Below are 20,735 nucleotides of genomic sequence, written 5' to 3' on the forward strand. Positions count from 1 at the left end.
CAAAAAAAAGGGGAGAAAAAGATATGGGTCTGTTCCCTATGTGTGTAAATCTACATTAACATTTCTTTAAAACAGGGATAATCACAAAGAAGCAGTAAATGATACAACAGAACCAAAAGAAACACATAAACAGTAACCAATACAAAACCAAAACTCCATGAGTCAAACACAACAAAGGGTTTAAGAATGCATGTGTAAGGTGAATCCGAAAAAATCAGTCCAAGAAACTGCTCAGAGACTTTTTTATCTTTAAGCAGCAAGGTATTTGTTTATTCAACGTTGGGAGCAAGCCAGCTCACGCTGGACAAACTTGCTCGAAGGCTTCACACAAAATTGGCATTTTTATACAATCTTCAGATGTGATTAAATGCATATTCAAGTGATTACAACATCTATCTACGCATATTAATAATAGGTGGAGTATAGGTGGAGCTCAGGCGGGGCTTGGGGCGGTGCTTCTCTTGGCCCTCAGTTTTGGTGGGTCTGGGGGCTTAAACTCATCTTCCTCAGCTTGACCTTCCTTCTCTTCCATTGTTCTTGACCCGCTCACTGAAGCTTGGAAAAAGCCCTGGCTCCCAGCCTATTTCTCCTATTCAAATGTCTACTTGATCCTACTGTATTTCTAATTTATTGCTTCTAGACCTATCACAGATTCTTGTACTATTCTCTTAAGCTTTGGTCCAGTAAGTAGAAAAGAACAAGCACAGATCGTTTTGGATGTTGGTATCTTGTTAGTAGGTCCAAAGTTCTTAGTTAACTCTTTTGGGCCTAGCCTCCTGTTTCAAAGGAGAGAATGAAACGGTGGCCACCGGAGTATGAATGAGAAAGTTGAGTGGACGCATGTATGTGTGTGAACGCAAGTACACTTTATAGCAAGACATCTTAAACACTACTTCAAACAACACCACCTCAAACACAACATCTACAACCCAACACATTTCCCTTTTAAATAAAGATGATGCCATTACACAGTTACCCTCAGATAAAAGGTTATCCACACCTACAAACACTGGGTAATTTGAGGTTGCTTGAATATTGCACGAACTAATAAAGTTGTAAACAGTTCAATAAAGGCCTTGTGACAATAGGTCCTGTTTTTTATAATTAGTTGAAATAAGATTGGTTATAACAAGAATGTTAAAAATGTATTGTTTCTCAACTTGCTAATAAAAAGAGGGGGGACATGTGGCAGGAAGAATGTAACAAGGAACTATGGGAGTTGTAGTCTTCCGGGTTCTCATGCATGCTCAGATAATACTTGATTGTCATTGGTTTGAAGGTCATGTGACATGTTTAAGCGTTGAAACCTAAGCAGTTTGAAATAAACGGCAATTCTGCTCTGGCACTCGTTCGTGTCTGAGTAGGGTTCGTGCCCTGATCAACACCTCACTTTTTGCCTTAACAGGGGCAAAGTGTGTGTTGGAAAAGCTTTGAGACCGTTTTGCTCTTGACCTGGTCATCTGTCTGTTCTCTGGCCTCAGCTTGCCTGCGATCTGCTCTGTCGCCAGCTGGATCTGTTCAGATTTCATCGGAGAGGTTTGGCCCATCCTGCAGAGGAACCTTTTGGGAAAGGGGTCGTTCTTTTTCTTTTTCCCTCCTCCGATCCCGTGTTTTGGCAGCAGTTTGTGCTTGTCAAGGAGGGAAGGAGTCCCAACCACAGCCAGCCACAGACAGCATGAGTTTTGTGGGAAAGAAACTGCCCTTCTTTCTCTTTCCCAGTTTCCCCCCTCAGTGGGGAGGAAGACCTCTATTTCGGATTCTCCAGGGCCCCACGCAGTGGCTGCCAGAGCCCAACAGCACCCCCTGCTGGCCAACACTGAGCACTGCAGGCTCTGCACCTTCAGTGATCCAACAGCGGCCCCTGCCCACTGTGATTAGAATCACGCTAGAGGACAGGGAAGTATCAAACTGTTTCTGTTTTGAAGGGGGCTTTCGGGTACAGGATTATTGCTTAGTTGTTTTTATGTTCTGTTGCTGTTTTTGCCAATATATATATCTCTTTTAATAAAGGGTTATTTTTTTCCTTTTTCAATACTTCCTCGATTGGAGCCTCTTAATTTCAGCTTTACAATTGCTGAGAGAGAATAGTTTCAGTCTACCTCTCAACTCATCCTCCTTAGCAAAACACTTCTGTCTCCTTAAACTGAGACAAACGGGTATCCCCAGTTGCCGCAAAGCTCCTTTCTTTCATTTCATCCACTCATACAGAACAATATGGGAATCACTGGCAAGTGTTAGAGCTTGCTGCAGAAGTTCCAACTTTAACGCAGTAAAAAAACCCCCAAAAACCAGAAATAAATAGCAATACCATTGTAAAATTTATGGCCATGAATATATGTTGCACTTTGGACATTAAAATTTATTTTCAGTAATATTTATTTTCTTGTTTTCTCCAGTCCTACCTCTCTTAATCAAAAGCATACAAGACTATCTGAGGACCTAAGTTAGTATGGCTTATGTAACAGTGTTTTCACAGAAATAATGTAATTTTTTTTTTAAGCAGTTGAACTTTCACTGTTGAAAGCACAAGACTTTCAAACAGTTTTTTAATTTTTCTTTCTGTTCAGGCAGTTTTCATGAATATAATTAAAGAAATATTTACCTAACCTATGTGCCAGAGTTCTGTTGAATAGAAACATGAAAATGGGATGATTGAAGGAAGAGGAGGAGTACAGGGAAAGAGATGGAGAAAGACAGTCCATGTTGTGTGGAAGATGAGCTAATGACACCAGATTTCTGCATTTTCACAGCATTTCAGGAACCATAACTACACTTTGGGACCTACTCTGTTTCTGGCTCCCCAGGAAAAGACTGCATTTCCTGCATTCAAAAACATTCTCTGCACACATCATCTCAACTTTAAGACCTGAATAAAGCATAAGCTTCTGGGCTGAGAAAGGTAGAAAGTCAGAATGAAACATACAGATCCTGATTTATTTATTTTTTTTAAAACTAAAGTAATGCACATCAGTGATATGAAGACAGAAACAAAACTCTCATCCGGCAGGAACCTCCAAAAGTTTAATTAATTGTTTAAATTGGTAAATATCACCTACTGGCTAATCCATTTTCCCACTAGATTTCCTCAAAGCCCTAATGCTCAGCACTCCACAGGGTGGAACCCTTTCTTCATCTCTACAACCTCTTTCCCACATGTTCTCATGAACTCCAACTGTTTTAAACCCAAGGCAAGATGTATGAGTAGAATTGCATACTGAAGTTATTTACTGATTTGGACTTGCTGAATGATGTACCAAGTGAGTTTGAGCAAGCACCTAGAATTTGTATCCCCAAAACCAAAACTTGCAGGACTTCAAATTTCTTCTCTCAACAAGGTTTTACTAATGCGTGATGGAACTTTGTAAAAGGAATTAGGGTTTTTTTCTGTAATATTACTGCTGTTCTTGTAGGTTTCTATAAAATGTAGCTCCTTTTTAAAATCCTCTTTAAAAGTTGCACTTGCAGCTGAGTACAAACAGTCGTTATACAGGACATGTCTGAAAACAAAGCCGTATGATTGATGTTCCCAGGTTTCTTCTGTTGAATGACAAATACCTGGACTATGAGCTGTGTTTTTTTGTTTTTCACAGCATGGCCAACAGCCCAGCAATGCAAAACTTCTAAGCTTTTACTTTTAGCAAGAGGAGGAAAAGAATGCCTTTACCATGCCTGACATCCTCGGTCAAAATGAAAGCTGGGAATACCTAATTCTATGAGAGAAACAGCAAAAGGTGCAACTCTGGGCTTCCTCCAGGTGCAAGGTAAAACAAAAGTAGCTGCAATGTCCAATGTGTACTTCAAGCTTTTCAGCTGGGAATTTAGACATGAACAAGCTCATAGCTTGGAGCTTTGGGGAGAAAACTGGTTTGTCTCAGTGAATACTAAAGATGCGAAAATCTTAGCCACAGGTGAAGAGTGTTCACTGAAACACATGGTCAACAAGAAAGGATTGTGTTGGTATTTGTTTCTTTTCCATCAGGGATTTTTGTCGGATGTAGAAGTGCCTGCAAAATTTGTTATTTTTTGTTGAAGAACTGCAGTGTGGGGACTGAATTTGTAAGCAGAACAGAAGTTCTGGAGGCATGCTAAATCTTGAATCTTTTTCTCTCTTATGTAAGAATCCTATTATTTAATATCCCTGAGCATCAAGGCTAGAGATTTTGCTTCTTATCTGCTTCAGTTTTATAAAATTAAAATAAAAATCCCGTAAAAGGCATAAAGCATATACAATAATACATCTGTAACTTAAATTTTCTTGTTTCATCTTATGTTTCAGCAGCAGCAGCAAACCAGAAACTTGATTGCAGCTTTAAAGAAAGATAATTTATTAAGTATAAGAGATAATGGTACATATAGTGCCTAGAGGCAAGAAACCAGACACACAAAAATACAGGCATGGACTGGAGGCTTTCTAACCAGAGTTCTTATGGGAGTAACAATGCTCTAGAGCTGGTTTATTCTCTATGGAACAGCCACTGTACTTATAGACCTTTAAAGAAAAACAACAACAACAAAAAAAACCCAAAAAAACCAGGCGGAGCAGTGTTTCTACATCAAAATGTTTCACTTGGAGTGTGGGACATAAGAGTCCACCCAGAATGGTATCAACCTGAGCATGGAGGTTAAATCAACCACTAAATAATACTGGGGCCACGCCATGATGATGATGAAGTAAAACTGATTTTGTGACCGACTGAAACTTTGTGCAACAGTAAAAATCTGAGTCAGGGTTGTAAACCAATGCAAATTAGCAAATGAAATTTTCAGTATATACTAAACTGCAAGACATCCGTGGTCCTTTAACTCTTTTCAAATTTGGGTTGCTTGGTTGGGAGTGTGTGTTTTTGTACCTTTGTGTATACTAAGGGAGATGTACTCGAAGGAAGAAATTACCAGAAAACAGCTAAATGAGTTACTGTGTTATGTTATGGAACACTGCAGAAATAGAAAGGGGCCTTTGAGGTCCCTGCCAAGCCAAACCATTTTTTGATTCTATGAGACAGACAAAAACAGACACAAAGAAAGACAATTTACAAGGAATACAACAAAAGACCTAGATAAAGGCATTTCCTCACCCTCGTCAGCTTCATTTCCCATGGAACTTTTTATTCTTTGTTTGTTTCTCAGTATGGAGCTAGATCTTTGTCATAAAAAACATATGTCCTTGCAGTTGTCATGAAAGGAATATCTGAAAGGTTAATGTCTGCTTTCATGTGATCAGGGCAAATGAACATTCAGAGGTTTATAGGTTCAAAAAAAACCACCCAAAATGAAAAAACTGATGCCAGTTCCTGCTACTCTTTTTCCAACTTTGAGGGAGGATTTTTAAAGCAACAGTTTTACTTTATTTATCCTGCCTTTCATTCCAGGGAGATCATAGTCTCTAATTTCTGAGTCAGTTTTTCTCCACAGCACACCAACAGCATGAGGACTCCTCAGTTTTCTGCCTACAGGTGAATGAGGCTGCCCCTAATTTGAGACCTGATCCTGAATGGATCCAGCACTTATAACTCTCATTAATATCAAGTAGCATAGAAAGAACACAGAGCTTTGAAACCTCACCATTGCCCTTTGGCAGTGGACTCTTAAAAGGCCAGTCACATTCCGTCCCCTCTGCTCTAATCATTAGGAATTTTCTTCTATCGGTGATCATCCTGTTTACTTTGCTCATGCACCAGGATATCCATGGGAAAAAACAAAAACAAAAACAAAAAAACCCCACAAAAAAACCCCAAAACAAAACAAAACCAAAACCAAAACCAAAAAAAAAACAACCAACCAACCAAACAAACAAAAAACCACAAAAAACCCCTAACCTAAACTAGCTAATCTGTTTCATTATTTTACAAAGGAAAATGTCTAAAATTTCTGTGTTCTTACCTTTCCTTATTTCTGGATTTCAACTTATCACAGTCTGAGATGATGCAAACTCTGCAGATGCTTATCACTTTCTGGTTTTAGTAGCCTAGGATTTATTGAGAGGAAAGTGACTGGGAGAGATGCATCAACAGATGTACTTTCTGCTGAATTGGAAGTGCTATATATATCTTCTCTGACCTTCAGAATATGAGATTGCTTAATGTTGTATAACAAGATTATCTATATTTTTCAAGATATTATGAGAAGGAAGGATTCTTGGCATCTTTTAAAACATGTTTTTCATTAAAGAAAATTCTACAAAACCTATTAAGAAAGAAGGCTAAAATTAGTTTTAAAAAAGATAACAGTCCTCTATCAAGTTATCATAAGAATAAGAAAACTGAGAGTTTCTTCTTCATAGAGTCAGAAATAATTAAGAAAATGAGAAGGAAATAGCATTTCTTTGTTTGCAATCCCAGTAAAATTTTTGGGAGGATCTTTTAATTTTCCGTATTTAATTAAATAGGAACAATATGCCATCCTTTGTCCTTATTTTCATTCCACTATTCAAGGAAACGGTTGATTAATGTATAGTTCTGCTCTGCTTGAGGAAAAAAACATGCTAAAGCTGTAAATTTGCACCTGTAAAAAAATACTAGAGGACATTCACAGTAGAAGCATCCAATTTGTTTTATAATGAAATTACACCTATATGCAGTAAAATGAATGTGTTATATGATTTTAATATGAAGAAATATACATTAGAATTGTTCAGATATGAAAGTTAAACACATATGTGCATTAACTAGCATTTTCAAGGATGTTTTGCAATACAATTTTAATAGGCAAAGGAAAGCTAAACTCAAAAGGGCTACAATTTCCTTCTGGGAGAAAGCCAGAGCCAGGACTAGGAATCCAGGGTTTCTAATCCTAAAACCACAGCTCGATTCATCAGACTCTGTTATCTCAAAACATTACTCAATATAAAATAATTACAGCCAATATTATGTTCTGCACTTCAGAGGTGTAGTTTTAGCTGTTTCACAGTGATAGAAGGAAAAGCACTTTTAGATTAAAATATTTATACTCTGTTCATTTGCATATAGGTCAATTTTATTTCCATGATGATTAAAAATTAATGTCTAAGATGCCTAAAAGTGTTTCCTACCAAAAGATGAACTGGTTTGCATTTCAGTATATATTGTTCTGAAATCTGTTATGTGGTTCTAATTTATATTTTTTTGCAGTGGGGTGAGGAATAATTTCACACAGTTTCTCTCAGTTTGTTTATCGACTATTGCAAATACCTTCAGAGTAAAGTTTTGCAAAAGTATTTTGGAAGTGAACAATACATAACTGTATAAATATAACAGGACAACATACAGGTGTAAGTAAACACTTATATAAAACTGTAAAACATCTCCTAAATTATGCTGTATAGAAGTGAAGCCTATTAATGAAGGTCTCTGATAGAATAGAAATTAATGTAAGGTTGAAGTCTAAAATAAATCATATCTTGATTGTATCAGTCATGTTGGCTCCCTGGAGTTTTTAGGTGTTTGAACTGAAGAGCATGGTTTGCTGTTGCTCTGTAAGTAAAAAAATAAACAAATATTCTGTCAGGACAACCTCTACGTATGAGCTTACAGATTCGCCATAACCCTGAATTTCTGGATGTTTCCACAACAGTAATCTTTTACTGAAATAACTGTTAGAGCTGGATATTCTGCCCTTGTAATGCCTGCAGCACTAATGTCCTCCTGAGACATAAGAGAGAAAACACCATCCCCTTTGGCTGTGGGTCACAACATCTTTTTGAGTTTCCCTACCAAGTCCTCAAGAGTCCTCACAGGATAGTCCATGGTTTGCTTTAATCCTTCAGACTGATCACAGAAAAAGAACAAAAACAAAACCACTTCCAGGAACATCTCTTTTCTTTCTCTAATTACACTTTATTGTTATTAAACATCATTTGCTAACCAACAAAGAATTGCTAATCAAAAGCTTATCAGGATATCGTTATCAACTTTTCAGTGGTGCCCAGTGACAAGATGAGGAGTGATGGCCATAAACTAAAACACAGGAAGTTCCCCCTCAACATGAGGCAGAGCTGCTTTCTGTGGAGGTGGTAGAGCCTGAAACATCCGCCCAGGGAGGGTGTGGAGTCTGCCTGTCAGGAGATATTCCAAACCCACCTGTGTCACCTGCTCCAGGTGACCCTGCCTGGGCAGGGGGTTGGCCTGGGTGATCTCCAGAGGTTTCTGCCAACCCAATTCTGTGACTCTGTGAACTAAAATTTCAGATTTACTCTCCATCAAATGGCATCAGTAAGATGTTTTATCCTTAACTAGTCAAAAAAACTGTACTAAAAACTCTATTTAAGAGACAGAAGTAATTTTATTAATGTGAGCATGATGTAACTAAGGGTGGTTTGTTTGGTGGGGTTTTAATCTATGGAAGGGGTTTTTTGATGTGGTTTTTTAGTTTTGAGGCATTGTCGGTATGTTTGTATTGCAATTTCTGCTTACATTCAAGTTATCTATTGTTACTATCACAGAATCACAGAAAATGCTGAGTTGGGAGGAACCTCCAAGGACCATCAAGACCAACTCCTGGCCCTGTACAGACACCCCAACAATACTACCCTGTGCCTGAAAGCATTGCCCTAACGCTCCTTGAGCTCTGTCAGCCTTTGGGCCATGACCACTGCCCTGGGGAGCTGATTCAGTTCCAAACCACCCTCTGGGGAACGAACCTTTTCCTAAACCTCCCCTGACACAGCTCTAGCCATTCCCTTGGGTCCTGTCCCTGCCCACACAGAGCAGAGATTGGAAGTTGTAAAGAGCAATAGATTCTCCCCTCATTGTCATTCCTTAGCTTGGCAGCACTGAATTATTGTACAGCAGTTCAGTTGTGTGTCAATACAACTTCTGGGATACTCTGAAGTACCTCAGACAGAAGAATAAAATAATTCCTGGAAATGTGCAATTGGCCCAAAAATATTATACTCAACAATGTTTAAAAAGAATTTGTAGAGTGAAACATTTTGTTCATTATAGTATATTGCTGAAAACTCTTCTGCATCAAATAACTCTAGATTAAAGCTCATTAACTTAAAATGTACAAAAATAGTAAGTGAATAAAGATAATACAATTTTTTGATCTTTTAAATATTCTATGTCTTCAGCAACATCTTCTCCTGTACCCTGCATTCTGACCTATCTACCTCAAAATAACCTTTCTGCTTATATAACACTGATTCTTTTAATTAAGAAAGAATAAATATCCTGCAAAATACATGCTTACAAATCTCTAAAATCCTTGATGATCTAAAAATATTAATAGTAAAAATCATAAATCTATAAGATTTTTGAAAAGGAAAATTCGTTTGTTACTCTTCAAGTGCTTGTAGCAAGCACCTTTACAGCAAGAATTATTTTTTAAGAAATGTTGAACAATGAAATAAAAGCATGAAAATAGGTTAATTTGACCTTTAAAGTGCAGGGGCTGCCCCATTTTGTTTCAAACGCTAGCACTTCAGACTGAATTTCCAGAATTTTGTGGCTGTCTTCAGACTTCAGTACATTAACAACTATAAAGTATCAACACATTGGCTGAAACTGAACCAGTTTCAGGTAATTAGAAAACCCAAAATAGGACAGTGATTTCAACACTGTCAAATTATTATTGTTCCCAGATTTGCAGCACGTAAAAACTCATCCTGCATCTATGTAACATTAGATCCACTTCTTGATATTACTATATTATACAGCCTGTCCTCTGAGCTATGAAGATAAAGGCTAAGTATAAGGGAAGAAAATAAAGAGACATGTCAGCCTCTCATGGTAATACATATTGGTATGTTCCAGACTGAATGACTAAGCTGTTGCTAAAAAAAAAAAATCTTTCAAAATTGTAGAAATCAGCAAACCAGCTCCTTCCTGCCTCTTGGGTAGGATGGATTTCAGTGATAAAACTGGTCTGTTAGTTATTTGGGTTAACATCTACATGTCCAGGATCTCCCAGACAGATATCTGCTTTCATCTGTTATAAAATCCTTGGGTCTGATCAACTGTTTTTCACTCTGCAGCTGAGTAGAAGCCCTAAAGAAGAACATTAGATGGAGATAATCAATTCACAGGCTGTGCACATGCTTGAAAAAGACACTCTTCACCACAACAACTCAGCTAGAATACTTATGAAATTGAAAATGCTGTTGCCATGCTTGCATAGATATCCTTCTAATACTCAGTAATCCCTAATTCACACTTGGATTGTCAAACCCAGGAAGCTAAAAGGTCTTGAAGAATATCCTCCCTGTGTCTCAGCTGTTTAGGTTTGCTGTGTTGTGGTGCTCAGATTCAGTGAAACTACACATGACTTCTCTGGCTTTCTGTGACATTTGTGTAATCACTTTTTTTTTTTGTTTGCATCCATGGGTCCGAACAGAGCCACTCTGCTTTTCAGAGGTAGTTTATTTATGCCTGTTATTTCCAACAGGCATGTGAGGCATTCTGTTTCCCTTGCATAAAGTAGTGCTCTCTTTCTGGACCTGCTGCTGTCTCTATCATATGAAAACTGTCATCATTGCTCACTCACTTGAGCAGCTTCCTCTACTATTTGCTCCAGTGACCTTTTCCTTGCAGCTCCCTCTTAGTTCAGTCTCTGTAAGAATCACCAACAAGTTGCTTGCCTTTCTTACTCCTAAAGCTGTAAAACAAGCAAGTGAATCTCACACATCTGTCATTCAGATCATGAAAATGTGGATCAGGATTGCAGAAAAAAAAAAAAATAGTAAGAGCTTGCCCTTAGAGTTGGAGGGTCTTGGGCTGCATATAATAATTTTCATCTCTTTCAGGCCTGACATTTATTTGAGATGCCAAAAAAAAAAAATAGATCTTTAATGTCTCTCTGTAGTTCTTCTGATATGCAAAGACAGTTTCACTTAAATGATGCTGTAATTCTCAATTCCCACAGAAACATCTGAAGACCTGAGTTTCTCCTTGTCAAAAACATGACTGTAACAGAGATGCTTTAGAGCTCCGTCTAACAGGGAATTAAGACAAAGGTGGGGGAATCCAATAATAAAATTTCAGCAAGTGACTCAGGCAAACGGAAGTAGCTGAACAGAAGCCTAAATAAGTTGCATGTGGGTGTGAGAGTATTCAGATCATGATAGATACCCACTGTTACTGTGACATTAAGGGAGAGAGAATACTTTTGCTGAGCATGGTGGCAGATCTGAAAGTATTGTTGGTCATAATAATGTATTTTCTAGAGAAACCCCTTGAACACAACAGGATTTGTCATGAGGAGACTAGTCCTGTCTCTCATTTTCCCATTGAATTAATACAGGTCAAAACCTGCAGTTACAAGCCAGGGTTGAGAACACAGAGAGGGAGCTGCATCCTATTGTAGGAACAGAGTGAAGAAGTCCTGGGGTTACAACCAGACTTTGTGAGCGTTGTGGTCAAGAAAATGGGACATCAAGACTTAAGAATAATCTTAAAATACCTTAAGAATTTAGCAGGAGCTAATCACTGGATTGAATCCCGAGAGTTCAATTTTTTCTTCCCAGAAGAGTAGGGATATGTAAATTCCTCTTATGTGTTCATCCTCTCATCGTTGCTCTTCTCATAAAACAGCTAGTTGCAGCACTTGAGCAGATAAAATACTGTACTAAAGAAACAATTGTCTCTTTTAATGAGCAACTTTTGCTCATTTAGTTGTCTCCCACTGAAGAGAATTTACCTAATATGAGTCCCAGATGCTAGAGAGGTTCACATCATGGGGCCTGAGACAAGACTGAACTCCTGCTGCCTGTAGCACAAAGGGTTTAATTTAAGCCTGTCTGCTTGCCTTCTAGTGAGTAAGCAAAGATTTAGTCTTTGTGATAGGTGGAAGGGCTATGGCTCAAGCATTACTGAAACTCAGAGGGTGTCTGACATAGCATAGGTGGAGCACAGTTTTTTGAGATGACTGTGTAGAAACTTACTCTCATTCAGTTCGTGTGAATCTTTTAGTAGGGGCTGGATATTAACTTTCTCAATCTAAAACAGGTATTCAGATATTTCATATCTGCACAACATATTTGAAACTGGATATCACAGAATCACAGCAGGGTTTGGATTGGAATGGACCTTAAATCCCATCCAATTTCACATCCTGCCATGGGGGTGGAACCAATTCTACCTTCCACTATCCTAGGGTGCTCCAAGCCCTGTCCAACCTGGCCTTGGACACTTCCAGGGATGGGGCAGCCACAGCTTCTCTGGGCAACCTGTGCCAGGTCCTCACCACCCTCATACAAAAGACTTTCTTCCTATATGGATATGGGACCCACCATTTCCCAATTGGACATGGATCCATGTTTGTGGATCTCGTAAGTGTGAATTTGTGATTTCTGATAAGTCAGTTAATTGACTTATACCTGGACAGCAGCAGAACATATGGCATCTCCCATCTCCTTCAGTATTTCTCTTAGAGGAGAAACCTACGATGCACCTGCAGGTTTTTTGGTTTTGTTTTTTTTTTTTCAGTCTATAAACCAAACATAAACAAAAACATTCTATTTCCTTGAGCAGAATTTTTTATAAAAGGAAGAAGGAGTCTTTTACAAGTAAACCTAAGTAAGATCTCATCTCTTATCATCACAGAGTCATTTAGGTTGGAAAAGACCCCGAAGATCATCAAGTCCAACCTTAATTTTGGTTGGACTCAATACCTTTAAGATCTTTTCCAGCATAAATTACTCGAGGATTCTACGATTCTGTAAATTCAGTCTGTGCATGTGCCTTGTACTCAATTTAAAATGTTCCAGATTTTCCCTCCCAAAATGTTAGGCAAGGCAATTTAAAACATTAGAATGATCTAGCCAGATGGGACTTTATATTTGAAGGCTCTTCTTGGCTTATTTTCTTACAAAATCACTAGGCACAGTCAGAGGCAGTGGGTCGCACTGACATTTCCTCTTCCAAGCAATGCATCTCTAGAGCAAAGTTTAAACTCACCAACTTTAGAACACACTTTTAAAAGCCGGCAAGTTGCTTTCATTGTCTCTAAATACCATGGAAAACTTGTTTTAGCAGTAGCTAACCCGAATGTCTTTTTGTCTAATCAGGCTTTGCAAGAGAAACAGAAAAGTAGTCTGGGAATACAACACATTACTTAGCATTATGAAATCCACAGCGAAATCCTCACAAAACCTGTGATTAGCTCGTTCTTTATATTTCTGATTGTACAGGCAGATACACTGCAGCTTACGGGTGCTTTTAGCAGTGGTGTTAAATCAGAGCAAAAGACTAAAATGCTGGAACTATAGGAAACGTAAAGCATAAATAACTAACACCTGTTTTTCAATACTGTATTAAATTACAAAACCTCAGGTAGGTAAAAAATTCCAATGAAGAACAGAAGGGAACCAGGTATTCCTGGCTCTCTGCACTGCTAAATATCAATGAAAAAAAAATGTTTTCATCTTTAATTTTCAGAATTCATCAAAAATTTTGAAAACAATTATGGGCTAAACCCACAATCTGTGTCAAATGACGTGTCTTCAGCATATGTGAAAAGAAATTTGCCTTGGCTTTTGTGCCTGCATAGAAGGTTACTGTGAGTTCAAGCTCTCAGATTGTGAAATTGTAGTCCAAAATCTGTATAGATTTTGTGGCACTGTAAGTTCACCTTAGACCTTCATGTGTAATGTTACAGACACCCATATCTGCTATACTGTCTTGAGCAAATGCAAATAATTTTCTGACAGATTTGCAAAGAAATCTTGGTGCAGTATTCCTTCAAGATTCTTACTAAAATGAAAGCATATTATGGCAATTTTTACTTCTGATTCATGGCTTAAATATGTATGTGAGCAGTTTATGACAATGATTAATTTTAATTGATATGTAATATTGAACTTTGAGCAAGTAAACCAGCTGGTATTGGTTTTACTGCCCTAAAGCTAATTTATTAATCAGGTTTTCTATTTTTTACAAACTACTAAAAATTAAACTTACTAATGTGGAATATGGTATTGGAAAACCCTCTTCAATACAAAACTGTTTGTTAGGTTTATGGCAGACTGCAAACACACACTGACAAATATACTCTTCTCAAACTCTGCACGAATTTTGCTGCATATGTATGCTATTTCCCTCTATAATATTGTATAAACATTTTTCTTCATTTAGTGCTACAGCCCTTATCTCCTAATCTTATTAAAGGATTGTTGTGAGAATATTTCTCTCATTTCTTTCTCCAATTAATGGTACCTCTCTGTGCGTAAGGGATAACCTAATATTGAAGAGAACAGAAATATTCTAAAGAAAAAATAAACAGGAAATTTGGAAGGGCAGTTTGCACTTTAACCTTGTGAAAACACCATGACTTAACTGGAGAGACCATTAGTAAAATCAAACTGTGACACATATGAAACTGCTAAATGAAATTATATTTTATATATTGCCAAAAAAAAGAAGAGTATTCAGAGAAATCCAAGCTCAAATCAGACATTCACATGCAAAACAATTTACATAGAACTTAAATGCACTGTTGTACTTCAAGAAAACAGGCAATAATTAAGAACACCTACAACAATGTGCCAACTGCAGGTAAGCCTTTTTTCTTATACTATTTATGAAGGGTTTTGGGACTTCCATATACACTTCCGTTATCAACCCAGTTTGAAGAGATGGTAAACTGGAAGACAGAGTTTGTGCTGTGTATAGATCTCTCATTTCAACCTTCCAGGTGGCTTCAAAGCCACTTTGACTCTGTCTCCTTGGATAGACTGATCAGCTCTCAGACCAGAAAAAGTTTCTCGAAACAGCTTGAACAGCTTGTGCCTAAAAATACACGTCTGTATCTTAGTAGCACCTTGAATCTAACATTTGAGATCTTTACTTCCATTTATATATTTATACTTGTTGCTTTTGTACAGGTTTGTGAAAGTAGTTGGCAATGTCACAGTTTCACACCAAGGGAATTCATGTCCTGGAACAATATATCAGATCTTTTTTTAAGTCTCATTATTAAAAAAAAAAAAATTGCCATATTTGTATATGTTTTATTCCTTCTGCTTTTAAGGTGTTATCAGGAAAACAGAAGAACTTATCAGCAGTCTGCTCTGAGGACAGGTGAGGGAAGAAGTCTGCTTGTGACAGTACTCTGTAGTAGAGATGATATATAAATGTGTGTACCAAAAGAGCTTGAGTTCAGTCTCTTACATGCACGTTTTAACTGTTTTAAAGTTAAAACATTAAAATGTTTTGGGAAAAATTATGGTATATTACACCTTTAAACTTCTAAATTTTTCCCACATGTTAAAAACTACAATAGGAGAGATTAACATTTTTGATTTTGACATCTATATAGTTACACTGAATCCGAAAAATCCGGTATGGAGAACTGCTCAGAGATTTTTGTATCTTTAAGCAGCAAGGTATTTGTTTATTCAACACTGGGAGCGAGCCAGCTCGCACTGGACAAACTTGCTCGACTTGAAAGTGCAAAAGCAATCCATTTTATACACTTTAGATAGGTGGTTATATAATTTATTATACATATTAATAAGTGGGCTAGTCTCTGGGCGGAGTCTTTAAAGACATGCACAGTCTTCTACTGTGGGGGTCTTCTCCTCAAGCCTTCATCCCTCTGGTGGTCACCATGGACATCTTCCTCAATTTAACCTCTTCAATGAGGTGACCTGAATTCTTCAAGCTTGTAAAATCCTGGCTCTGGGCCTTCTATATCTTATTCAAATGTCTAGTTTACCTAATTTATTACTGTGTGTGTACTACTCCTATTCTTTCTGTAACAAGGCCTTTGGTCCAGTGAGCAGAACAGAACATGATATTAACCAGTGCTCTCAAAATGTTCTTCTAGCAAAACAGGTGTTGGGGTTTCTTAGAAGGCCAAGATATCTCAGTTAACTCTTTTAGACCTGGTTCCTGTTTCAACATGCCTACCCCTTGCCATATATACCCAATCAACATTTAAAGCTGTAATTTCCCCTGAGAGGTATTACACTTAGAAACTACAGAAGCAAAGGATGGTCAGCATCTCACTAGCAGAAGAGCTGCAGGAAAAAAGCTTTATATTTTAATATCTTTCACACAGAAGAAAAAGGAAACGTTTTCACACCTTTAAAATAAAAAGAACTATCCTGAGACAAAAAATGGAATAGAGACTGCTCTACGTGGCAAATTTGGGCTGAATATGGTGTTATGTGTGGGCCAGATTGAAATGGGCCAAACAAATAAATAAATCCAGCAAGGTTGATGAGACACCATTACTAAAAGCATTTAGACTTTTCAGCTGAAAAACAATGGAGAGAAGGTAAATTTTGTCATTGCAAGTATCTAACAATAAATGAAAAAATCAAATCTCAGAATGTATTGAGGAATATTGACTTTGAGGGAGGGAAACAAAGCCTTTTGGAGGTATTCTTGGGGCAGTACTTAAGGAAAGTTGCTGAGCAGTTCTTATCACCTATCAATTATCACTGGAGTCATCAGGATGCATAAGGAAAGCTGTCTGCCCCAAACAAAAAGCCAGCTGCCCTCTCTCATTCCCTGATTTTTCATAATAATCTTGGGTAGAAAACCCAGAGGAACAGGGTGTGCTTCCTTGTTGCACGTTCATTAAATTAGCATATAGTCTTGCTAAATTGCCATGTTGTGCATAGTAAAATATTATATATAACTTTATAAGACAGAAGGAGTCAGTTCACTCTTTCACCATGTATGTATCAATGTTTCTCTGACACGAGCTTCTTTCCCATGCAGTTTCCTTTTTGAAAGCAGACATAGAAAAAATTGAAGAAAATATGTAGTGATGATACTGAAATTATCAAAGTCTAATATCAAAGGGAGGCAAGTTTATATAAGGAAAACAGAACAAAACAGAACAAAAACAAAAACAAAAAAAAAAAACCAAACAACAAAACAAAAAAAGGAGCCTTTCTGTATTTGTCCTTATAAGCTAGACATGACTGGGACATATTCTGATAACCCTCTTTCATACTAATCTGTTTCATGTCATTATTTAGATAGTTTGATTACAAATATGTAGTTTGTTATGTGGAAAGAGGATGAGAAGTCCTAAATAGTGTCTGCATCTAAGCTTTGGGAGGAAGGAAGAACCTTACTCCATCCCCTTAATTGCACCTGGATAACAGATACTGTGCTCTGGCAGTGGCTAATGAAAAGCACATGAGTGATGGATAAGACCCAGGAGAAGCCAACCATACAAAGCTGCTGCAACCACCCACCAGCAGAAAAACACATATAAACACATTATTTATTGGGGACTTCACACTGGGAGACACTAAAACACCCATCTGCCATCCAGATAATTTTCTCTAGGGTAGTTTTCTGCCTAGTAGGAGTAGGATGACTCCTACAGATCTGCTCCTAATACTCCACATAGTGTCCAACAATACTGCAACAAGACAATTTAGAGCCATCAAAAGAGGCTGTATGTCCCTTTGAGTAATATTGGAACAATGTGGAGCACTGGTGTTCTCTATTGTTCAAGTCAGAGTTAGGGTTAGGAAGAGGTGAATGTGTGGTTAGTGCCATACTCAAGGTTTTGCCTCCTATGATCATGGATCTGCATTTGAGAATCTGTTGGGAGCTGATGGGATTCACCTGACCAAGCACGGAAAGAGGAGCTTCAGTGACCAGCTGGCTGGACTTACATAGAGATCTTTAAACAAGGTTTAGTGGGAAAGGAGTGGACTTTCAGCAACAGAGAAGAGTCAGAGGTTGATGATGTGCTAGGAACTAACAGGGAAATATCTATGAAACACATCAAGGAATTAGATGTTCCTCTAAAAAGGCTACATGGTCAATACCAGAGCTGAAGTACCTCTATGCCAATGCGCACAGCACAGGTAACAAGTAAGTGCAGCTGGAAGCTGCTGTGTGAATGAAAAGCTACAATCTAATTGCTGTCACAGGAACATGTTGGAGTGATTGCCTGACTGGAAAAAAATAGAATCAATGTCTATAAACTGTTCAGAAAGGACAGGCAAGGAAGGAGGATTTGCCCTTTATGTTGTTGCCTAAAAGACCATGGAGAAAAAGAACTCCAGGATAATTTAGTGTATGAGATAAGATAAAGAGACCTGGTCCATAATCTCAGGCCTAAGGCCCAGGGAATACATACCACGTGAGCTCACCCAGACAGTGGTTCTATGATTTTATAATAAGGTCCATCCAATCCCAGATCTGTCCAGCCTCAGTTCTGCCCAGTTCTACCCCCTGACACACCCCTTCAGGAACTGGGTCTTGGGGTGTTTGGGACCCCTTCTTCCTCATCTTCATTTTTTTCAAAGCACATACAGTCCTTGGAGTTCCTGAAAAGTTCTGGGCTTGAAGGTTGCTGTGTCTGTGTGATATCTTCTAGTCCAGGCCTTAAGGTGTTTTTCTACAATTCTACTTTGAAAAAAGTGGCAGTTTGAGCCACATTAGAAATCTAAAATCCAATTTTTACGCTTCTCCCCACCCCTTCCCACAATTTATCCTAACACTGGAGAGAAATTTTCAGACCAGAGGTTTCTGTAGGGGAAGGGAGAAGTATATACATTTATTTACACAAATAAATACTATACAAACTAAAGGCAACTATATATATATATATATATATATATATATATATACATATATATTACATTACTATCAGTCAGTCCTGTCAAGCCCCTCCTTTAACTTTAGTCCAGGAGCAGCCTTTAAGGCTGATATGTAGCACAGTCTTTTGCTGTGGGAGTGTTCTGGGCTCCTGAACGCTCCCCCCTCACCAAGTTCTAGTTGTTTGTTGTAGTCTCTCCTCCTCATGAAGTCTGAGAAAATAGCTTTGAGTCCTTGCTCTTCTGCTGCTGGTGATTTCTCCCTCTCGGTGTCTCACCTCGGTTCGTAGGCTGCTGCAGTGTAGCTTATCAAGCGTCCACATCCTGGAATCCTCATTCCTCCACATCAGTTCTCAGCTACCCCTGGTCAGCTTCGGCAGGCAACTCTTGGTTCGTCTCCAGTTTTGCCTGGGACTCTTCTCCCAAGTGCCGAGCCTACCTCCATGGTCCGTCCACTTGGCTCAGCTTCAGGGCTGAGCCTCTCCTCCACTTACAGTGAAGGGAAAGAAAAGCCCCTCTCTACAGCTTCACTGCAGAAAAAGAGGGGGAAGAGGGCCCAGCTGCAAAGCCTGCCTCTCTCCTCTTACCTCAGGTGCTGTGAATCTCTTCCTTCGCAGCACACACTCCAAATGCTGACTCTAACTCTAGCTAAAGGCTGCGTTGGGGGGTCGCAGGGCTCCCCTCTCCCCCCAAGAGGGGAAGAGAGGGAGCCCAGCCACCCCCTGGCCTTGTCCATCTACACGCAGCAGACACCAACAGCAAAACAACCAAGACAGAACTGCCAACAGGTTCCGGTGCTGTGATATATGATTTTGAGCAGAAGCGAACAACATGAGTGGTGACTGGCTCTCCAGGGAACACTGTCCTGGCACCCAATCACCTCTGAGCCCCCAGCCTCTCAGGGGGGGCCAATCTCAGCCTATGACACAACACTAACAGAACCTTAGAGGAATTGATATGAAATGGGGTAGTAGGGTTAGGTATGTGTAAATATTATGTTACAGGGTAAGAGATATAATACACCTACATTGAAATCTACATTCACTACATGTCTACTTCTAAAATCTATAAAAATTTAAAAATCAAAAAAAAGCTCTGAGGCATTATATTCTCAGGCTCTGATCCTGCTGGGGATCAGACACTCTGAGACCTGCAGGAAAAGTGCAACAGCAAGATATAAATTCAGGGATTATTGAAGAGTGTCAAGGATAATCTCTTAATCCAGGTATTAGACAGTCTGACCAGAGGACAAGCATTGCTGGACCTTGTTCCTCACCAACACGGAAGAACTAGTTAGGGATGTAAGTGTTAGAGGTGGGCTGGTGTAATTCAGAATCTTGAGGGATTTGGGCCAGGTGGAGAGTAGAATCAGGATACTGAATTTTATAAGTATGAATATATTTTTATTGAAGTAACTAGCCAATGGGATTCCCTGGGAAACTGCTCTCAGCAAAAAAGGAGGCAAACAATGCCAGCAGCTTTTCAAGAACATTTTTCTTAAATGAAAAACTCCAAATTTCAACATGTAAAAGCCTGGGTAACAGAGGCAGGAGACCAACATGTCTCAGTCAGGACCTCCTGATCAAACTAAAGTGTAAGAAGGAAATATACAGGCAATGGACCCAGGCATGCTATAGTGGGAAGAATATAAGGACACTACCTGGATATGTAGGGATGGGGTTAGGAAAGGTAAGGAACAGTTGGAGCTAAATTTGGCAAGGGATGTGAAGAATAATAAAAGTTTTCACATGTTGGCAAGAAAATGAATATTTAAGAAAAGGTACCCCCTGCTTTGGTAAATAAGACAGAAAAGCTGGTGACAACCAACATGGAGAACCTCATCTTTCAATATTAAACTATCTTTCAACATTGCTCAAATCCCTGAAAATCAAGTGTCAGAGACTGAAATGGTTAATGATTTATGCATTCTAGGAGACTCTTGCAGGATTTTGACCTTTGTATTATACCTGTGATGGGCAGTTGGGCCTGTCCCTCCCTCCAGTGAAGAGTCAAGTTTGCAGGCTTTTAACTGTTGCATTATACCTCTGATGGGTAATTGAAGATGTCAAGCCCTGAAAAGACAGGACCTCTAATGGCCCATAAAAGCCCATCCCCCCCTCTGCCAATCTAAAAAGGTGGGAACCAGGCCAGACACAAAAAACTCTTGCGCAGGGCCCAGAGAGAGGCTGGAGGCTCGAGGCATGGTCTGTGACACTGACCATGGATATAATAACTCATAACTTCTTGGCAT

The 20,735-nt window shown here is 38.7% G+C and overlaps 1 long non-coding RNA gene across 1 annotated transcript; it reads right to left on the reverse strand.

The window, feature by feature from the left end:
• Positions 1–17,148, reverse strand: LOC113943489. The gene is made up of 3 exons (XR_003526341.1): positions 17,138–17,148; positions 1,042–1,044; positions 1–153 (listed from the first exon to the last, which is right to left on the reverse strand). It is a non-coding gene; the product is annotated as an uncharacterized LOC113943489 (long non-coding RNA).
• Positions 17,149–20,735: the final 3,587 nt, after the last annotated feature.

This window comes from Corapipo altera, unplaced genomic scaffold (assembly GCF_003945725.1).
Source record: "Corapipo altera isolate COAL_440 unplaced genomic scaffold, ASM394572v1 61411, whole genome shotgun sequence".
Taxonomy (NCBI): Eukaryota; Metazoa; Chordata; class Aves; order Passeriformes; family Pipridae; genus Corapipo; species Corapipo altera.